This window comes from Dreissena polymorpha, chromosome 9 (assembly GCF_020536995.1).
Source record: "Dreissena polymorpha isolate Duluth1 chromosome 9, UMN_Dpol_1.0, whole genome shotgun sequence".
In the NCBI taxonomy this organism is placed as follows: Eukaryota; Metazoa; Mollusca; class Bivalvia; order Myida; family Dreissenidae; genus Dreissena; species Dreissena polymorpha.
In genome coordinates, this window is record NC_068363.1 from 74,021,901 (window position 1) to 74,030,296 (window position 8,396).

General features: G+C 38.6%; 2 long non-coding RNA genes across 5 annotated transcripts in view; one reads left to right on the top strand and one right to left on the bottom strand.

The window, feature by feature from the left end:
- The window catches only part of LOC127843839 (uncharacterized), a 26,998-nt gene extending 26,419 nt beyond the window's left edge, over positions 1-579 (bottom strand). For 2 of the 4 annotated variants that reach the window (XR_008032366.1, XR_008032364.1), the window contains exon 1: positions 364-576. This is a non-coding gene — a long non-coding RNA (uncharacterized LOC127843839). Of the gene's footprint in view, positions 1-363 lie in introns of all 4 variants that reach the window. The other 2 variants (XR_008032367.1, XR_008032365.1) reach the window with 2 other exon arrangements.
- LOC127843844 (uncharacterized) lies at positions 229-5,974 on the top strand. The gene is made up of 3 exons (XR_008032372.1): positions 229-302; positions 4,649-4,739; positions 5,463-5,974. It is a non-coding gene; the product is annotated as an uncharacterized LOC127843844 (long non-coding RNA).
- Positions 5,975-8,396: the final 2,422 nt, after the last annotated feature.

The following is an 8,396-nucleotide window of genomic DNA, read 5'->3' on the forward strand; positions in this document are numbered from 1 at the left end:
CTTGGGAAACCTATCAATCTATTTCTTTTTAACCCCCCACGCATGGCTATAATGTATATGTATTGAACATAGCCATTATTATAATAGAAGAAGAAGGAGAAGAAGAAAGAAGGTGTCGCAAGGAAAAAACATGATCATAAGTATTTAACCAAGATTGAAAGTCGGGGATATTTTTTTACTTTTTGACCATAAATATCCTATTATGCGGACATGTTACACTGCTTATTTTCAGGTACATTCCGTAACTGCTGTGTCTATGCAGACCTATTTCGAACTACGACCGGAGAGCCAGCAAGCGCTTGGTTTGTTTACCTACCTACATGTATATATAAACCGGTATTCTAAGTCGCGAAAACGTATTACCTTCTTCGTGGACGAAAATCAGCAGTCAGCACGAAGGAAGATTTGGGTATTTTGTGTTTCTTTTGCTCTTTCGGCTCCGGTAGAATCCAATGTGATTCTTTTCCGCGTCAGAATCACTTGTCGCGACTCTTTGACGAAAATTTATTTTCGATTTCTTGAACATTTGCGCCAGTTTACACACTACACTAGTTTAGAGGTTACACTACACTAACATTGACGAGTTTGAACAGCCGCACACGATTTAACCAAATATATTTGCAAGCACGATTCTCAATAAAAGCTCGATAAGACCATCGATTATTTAATGTTGTACAATTCTTTGGAAGCTAGTATTTATCCTAAAATGAGAATAATCATTGCCATTTAATTAACCGTTTTCTTTAATCTGATAACAACTGTTTGATGGCAACTAAGCTCAGACTTTAGTGTTTACGCAAAAGTCGACAAAATCCATCACATACAAAAACAAAATGACAATAAAATGATTACAGAAATTATTTGATCTAATTAAAGTTCAACACCCGATACATTGTCTTTTTGAAAGGTGAACAGAAAACACAAAACAACAACCATCCTGCTACAATATACAGAAATTGAACAATAACCAGAAAAGCCATTTGAAATCTAAGCCCAACCTCATCAACTGCAGGTATTACGTGAATCTTAAAATGAAGAAAATCTTAAAATGAAGAAAATGAACTTTTAGGAAAATATATTCAGAACCAGACTCTGTAACTAAAAATAACTCTTTCACCGTGAGACATAAAAAGCCGAATAAGCGCCTTAAAATTAGTGATATTGTTTAACCTCCCAGAAGTGTCTCTAACGACCTCAGAATTCATCGTTTCATTCACGTTCATTTTTTCGGCCGATTTTCAAAATAAAAGTGTCCATTTGTTGGAAATTGTATTACAATTGCGACAATATTAAATAATTTATTTTAACTTGCGAAATAAAATCACCAGATTTCGACTTTAAAAAAAGAACGAAAAAATAGGCCAAAAAACGCCCAAAACTTCATTATTACACGCCCCCCTTATCCCCGGGCGGACCTCCCGGGCCTTGTAGAGATTCACACCTTGTACGTACACACCTAAAATAAGGGGTCTATGTATGCAACCTACAGAGCACTAACATTAACCAGATCAAAATTCGGCAAAAAAACCCATAGACTTTTAACGTTGGGTGCGCCAAGGTCCATAACTCTTGAACGAAAAGTTCGATCCTCAAAATTCTTTCTGATCCATAATCGGGGTGCAACCAGCTTTCAAACGATGCCCATAGTATGAAGGTCACTTTAGTATGAATAATGCCCCCTTTACTTGCCATTTCCTAGCCAAGAAAATCTTGAAGTGGGAACTTCACCAGTACTAGGGATAAAGTCCTGGATTTTGATTTTTTTAATTAGGGGACAGGTATATGGAACCGTATATTGGGTGGACCGGTATGATTTGGCTATGAGTTTGGCACCCGGAAACTTGGTTTTACCACCCACAATTTGACCTTCACCCCCATAATACATTTGTTCAAGTTCAACTCTCAACAAATTCATACAATATGAGGACTTAACCATTTGATGAAATATATTAAGCATATATTGTTACCGAATTGTCCCCAACCTCATGAAAAGAAAGTCATACGTAAAGCTTAAAATTAATACGATAACTTTTTGTAAATAACAAGGCACGGTTACAAGAAATAACTCGTTCACCATGAGGCATAAAATGCCAATGAAACGCATATAATCATATTGTTAACATAAAATAAGTTTGCATAGAATAACATAAAAATCGTCAATCAAGTGTTCACGATCGTTCCTCCATAAGTTTTGACCCAATACAACACCATATCAAACTTAACAATCTTGCATAAAAAATATATAGATCGAAATTGCAGCGCTCAGTCAAATTCTTCTCTGAAGTTACTTCAATCTTGTTTGTATGATAGAGAATCATTGTTTACTTTATAAGAATACTTGAACCCCAGTATAAGTTTCAGGAGAGAAATTAAGCTAGTGTTTTATTTATCTGGGACGAACCTTTACGCAATTCATTTAACCCAGTTTTCCCACAGTGCGGCTCATCAATAAACAACATGAGACCTCTGCCTAGTCAACTGGCGCTAATATATGAGCCGACTATGACAAATGACGCACTACCAACAAACACACATATTGCACGTCTTTTTTTGAAATTACCGTGTTGTTTGAAAATATGTTATGGGCATCGTGCCCCTCCCATTTAGCACTGTCAGTTTTGTTCAATTCCTAAAGCAATTGTTCAAATGACACCATAGTTAACAAACTCTATCCAAAAAGACACACATGTTAGGGCTGAGTATCGGTGCCTACCAATCTCATATCTGACCTAGATTTATTTATAACGAATTCCAAATAAAACAACACTAAACATCTATTTGAATCTCGCTATAGTAAAACGGTGTTTAATGCATGTGCGTGCAGTGTCGTATCGCACAGACTTATTTGTAACGACACTTTCCGCCGAAACTGTATTTTCGTTTAGAATAGACTTCCTTTGAACTACACAATGCATAAGACCGTAAATTACTGTCTGAGATAAGCCTGCGCGGACTTCACAAGCCAACCTGGGACGACACTTTACGCACATGCTAATGTTGGATGTTAGGTTTATGCCTTCTCATTACCATTGTCGTGCTCGGAGGTGTGACAATTTTCGTCGCCTTCATGATTGCGATGATTGGTGGAACGCTTATACAGGTACGCACAAACATATGGGCCGTGCTCTGTGAAAACGGGGTTTAATGTATGTGCGTAAAGACTCTTTCCGCGTTCGTGATATTTTGCGTTAAACGAAAGTCTCTTCCCAGCTAAAATCCAGTTTAGACGGAAAGTGTCGTTCCTGATTAGCCTGTGCTAATTGACCGCTGAACTGAGCCTGTATATGCGCATGCAAAATTGAAGGGTCTTGTCCACAGTTTCGTGAAAAGTGTCAATTATTTAAGAAAGAATGTGTATATTATGTTGAAACAAGCAAAATAGCACTCCGGACTTTTACTAATCGTTAAAATATTGCTTCATTAATGAGCAATCATCGATACTTTCGAAAATACTTTGAGGACTAGCACAGTGTGTATGTTACTGTTTCGTTTTTCAATAATAAATCCAGCGTGGAGAATTAATACATTATCTTATGCTTCAACAGACGTTCGAAAACCGGTATTTCAATATGTTTTAGCCAAATGTTTGTTATTTCTATTATAATAAGTTAAAACTATTAAACAAATAATATATTAGTACGTAAACAGTGTTCATGATGTTTGTTAAAAATACGAACATCTGTGATTAAGTTCCTTGAAACCGTATCCTCCCAAAAACCCGTGCTCTAAAATATCCATTTCATCTCTAACGGTTGGCTACCTCATTGTGCAAGATTCCCGTGCCCGAACGTACATGCCGACTGTGGTTGATGACTTATTTGGAAAGATTCCCAGTGTAGTCAATACAAACATAGGTCGCCATTGCGTAGTGGATATGGTGTCCGCCTAGCGACCGGTAGATCATGGGTTCAATACTCACTGTGGGAGCGTTCTTTAGATCTCCTCACCCCCCAGAGACAGCAAGTATTAGGTTCTAGTCCCAGGAAACGGACTCGAGAGCTTTGCGAATAAGCGGTAGGCATTCTATGCAATCGAGCTGAAATAAATGGGTTTGAGCCGAACGTAGTACACACAGCTACTGTACAGAGTGAATAATTATTAGAATAATGCATTCAAATGATAAACGTTACGGTAAGTACATGTATTGTTAATTTAATCCGACTGAAATGAGAATTAAAAAAAAACGTTTTATATTACTTTGATAAACGTGTTTAATGCGATGATAAATTGCTTGACAACTAAATTAATTTGTATCTGCTTGCTTTTCAAATATTGTTGGTGCATTTACAATAAATCGTGTTACATTACACACAACTTTGACAACTAGCATGAACTTACTTAAAGATTGAAATCAAGCCGTGTTGCAGTTACTGCACCCTTAGCCTATTTTTAAGCCGCTCTGGGAAAAGTGGACTAAATGCATGTGCGTTAAGTGTCGACCCAGATTAGCGTCTTCATGTTGCACAGTATTATTAGCGACATCACCTTCCGTTTGTATTTTTTTGTATTTTTCGTTTAAAGTAAGTTTCTTTTAAGCAAGCATCTTGGCGGAGAGTGTCGTCCCTGTTTAGCCTGTGCGAATGACATCGTAAGCATATGCTTTAAGCCCCGTTTTCGCAGAGTGTGTCTCATATTCACTATATTTCAGATCGCTGGAACTCTACCTGCCGCGTTTGGCGGACCATTGACGGGGATGTTCACGCTCGGCGCGTTCGTGTCCATGGGTTAACTCCCATAAGGTAATATTATCTATGATAATATTCAGCTTACCGTAACTCGCGTATGAGCCACGTTTTGAGAAAACAGGACTAATTGCATATGTGAAAATTGTCATTGCTGTCCGCACAGGCTAATCATGGACGACATTTTCCGGTTTCATAGAATTTGTCGTTTGTGGGGGGTCTGTTTTAAACGAAAATCCAGTTTTGGCTTAAAACGTCGTCACTGATTTTCTATTAGTCAACGACATTATGTTGCATTAGGCCCTGTTTATCAAAAAACGCTACTTTGGATTTGTCTAACTCGAGTGTAAAAGTGTTGGTGTGTGTTCATAGTTTAGTCCTCGTAATATTGGTAAAACAAGCGCAGTCGTGTCATGTCAATTTACATCAGTAAGATATACGTTTATGTTGACTTGTTAATTGCGTATTTCGTATCAGTGTATACGTTAAACAAAATAGTATTGGGTCTTAACATATAGAAGGGCGATCTTGACCACTCGATCGACGATTTCTGCTTTCAAGTATGTTCACGAAAATATAACTCTTCTCACTGTTCTATTGTTTCCAAACAGAGGATTGAAAGAACATGTATCTTACTAATTAAACATTTTTTTAAAAACAATATCACTAATTTTAAGGCGCTTCATCTGCTTTTAATGTCTCACGGTGAAAGTGTTATTTCTAGTTACCGAGTCTGGTTGTGAATATATTTACCAAAAAGTTTATTTTCTTCATTTTCAGATTTACGTAATACCTGCAGTTGATGAGATTGGGTACAAATAAGTAACAATCATTGCTTCACACAACCACGCGCTTTTTGCATAGCTTGTTGCAGATTGACTTGTAAAATAGTATGCATATAATTCCATTTACGTTAGATCAGTTTCATAAACAATATGTGTTTGTAATCAATTTAAAGGCAACCAGGGCTTCGATTTCAATTGGCTTTTCTGGGTATTGTTCAATTTCTGTATATTTTAGCAGGACGGAGTTTCTATTGTGTTTTCTGTTCACCTTTAAAAAAAGACAACTTATCGGGTGTTGAACTTTTTTTAGATCAAATAATTTCTATGAACTGATGTCATCTCAAGATGCTGATATTGTTAGGAAAGTCTCTCTTTATGTGTACCACTTGATGTTATTGATACCTCATGAACATTGAAATTTGACACAACTCATACTGTTACAACTGTATTAATTACATGGTTTTTGGACCGGAGGCCTTTATTTTAAAATAAAGAATTCTGTTTTTATTGTGTTTTCTGTTCACCCTGCAAAAAGACAATGTATCAGGTGTTGAACTTTTTGAGATCAAATAATTTCTGTCATATCATTTTAATGTCATTTTGTTTTTGTATGTGATGGACTTTGTCGACTTTTGCGTAAACACTAAAGTCTGAGCTCAGTTGCCACACTGTTTTGTTCATTACCGTTATAACAACGACACAAGACAGATTATTATGGTATTTCAACAGATATCACCATATATTTATAGATAAGTGATAATTCAAATTTTCAACTGTACCAAGAAAGACCAAAACGACAAATTGTTCAGTCTGTTACTGTCAACAACATACACACACACGCCGTGTCTTCATTTTCTGATATTATGAGGACATTGGCACTCAACTTAAGGTTCTCCGATATTTTGAGGACTGGATTTTTTTATACTAGCACCGGTTTAGAAGCAAATCTGATTGGTCACTTTCAGCTCACAAGTAGACATTTGATTGGTTACCTCTACGCACACTTTATGAAGGAACTGTAAAAGGTGTGTGGCTAGATGCACAAACTCGTAACATGTCGACTTTATGGGGACCATTACGAAATTGCAAATTTCAAACGAAGTCCTTATCTAGATGATATTCCTGAAAAAAACATTTCGAGGACTCGAGGGTAAGTCCTCCCAACGAAAACAGTCCTCTGAGTGTTGGTGTGTGTCAATAGGGAAGTCCTCGTAACATTGGTAATACAAACGCACACACGCACACACACACACACGCACACACGCACACACGCACACACACACACACACACACACACACACACACACACACACACACACACACACACACACACACACACACACACACACACACACACACACACACACACACACACACACACACACACACACACACACACACACACACACACACACACACACACACACACACACACACACACACACACACACACACACCACACACACACACACACACACACACACACACACACACACACACACACACCACACACACACACACACACACACACCTACACCACACACACACCCACACACACACACACACACACACACACACACACACACACACACACACACACACACACACACACACACACACACACACACACACACACACACACACACACACACACACACACACGCACGCACGCACGCACGCACAAACGCACGCACGCACGCACACACACACACACGCACGCACACACACACACACACACACACACACACACACACACACACACACACACACACACACACACACACACACGCACACACACACGCACGTACGCACGCACGCACGCACGCTGCACACACACACACACAAACGTTAACATCATTATAATCTTGCATAGAAACATATATACAACTTTTGTTTAATTATAATTTATTTTGTCTGACTTATGTGAATAAAAATACATGTCCGGCAATGAGGTCCACTGAAAGTAGAAAGACAGCTGCAGGTATTTGGGTTGACACAGGTCCCGACATTCCCGCCTTTTGATACCGTGCCACACGACGAACTTTTATACAAGCTGGAATGCTTTGGCATAACTGGAACAATCCATACATGGCTCAAAACTTTTCTCACAAAACGACTTATGCAAGTTGTAGTAGACGGCGAAGTCTCCCAGAAGTCCACAGTGGACTCCGGCGTCCCTCAAGGCACGGTACTCGGACCTCTTATGTTTTTATGTCACATAAACGACCTGCCACTTTCAGTCAAATCACAAGTGCGCCTTTTTGCGGACGATTGCCTGTTATATCGGAAAATAAAAAACTCAGAAAGACTTTGACATCCTTCAGAATGACTTGAAAGAACTTTAAAAATGGGCTGATAAATGGGGCATGCGTTTTAACGCGAAGAAATGTTACGTAATGTCAATTAAAAACAAGACTCCACACTTTTATTCCCTATGTGACCATATTCTTAAACAAGTGCCCGATAATCCATACTTGGGACTAACCCTATCTGAAGATCTAACTTGGTCAACTCACATAAGTGAATTGACAAAGAAAGCAAACTCGACAATGGCTCTACTACGTAGAAACTTAAAGAACTGCCCTATAGATTGTAGGAAAACAGCGTATCTAGCGCTAGTAAGATCCTGCCTGGATTACGGCTCTTTAATTTGGGATCCTTACTTAACTCGTGATATTGATAAAATTGAACAAGTACAAAAACAAGCTGCCCGTTTCATAACTGGAGACTACAAATCAAGAACGGCAGGCAGCGTTACAAACATGCTGAAGCAACTAGAATTACCACCTCTACAAGAACGGCGTAAAATCAACCGTCTAGTGATGCTCTACAAAGTGGCCGAGGGACTGGTGCCAGCTATACCAGCAACCGATTACTTGAAACCAGCAAGGGTTAAAAGGCAAATTAAGGCAAAACAATACAGTGACTG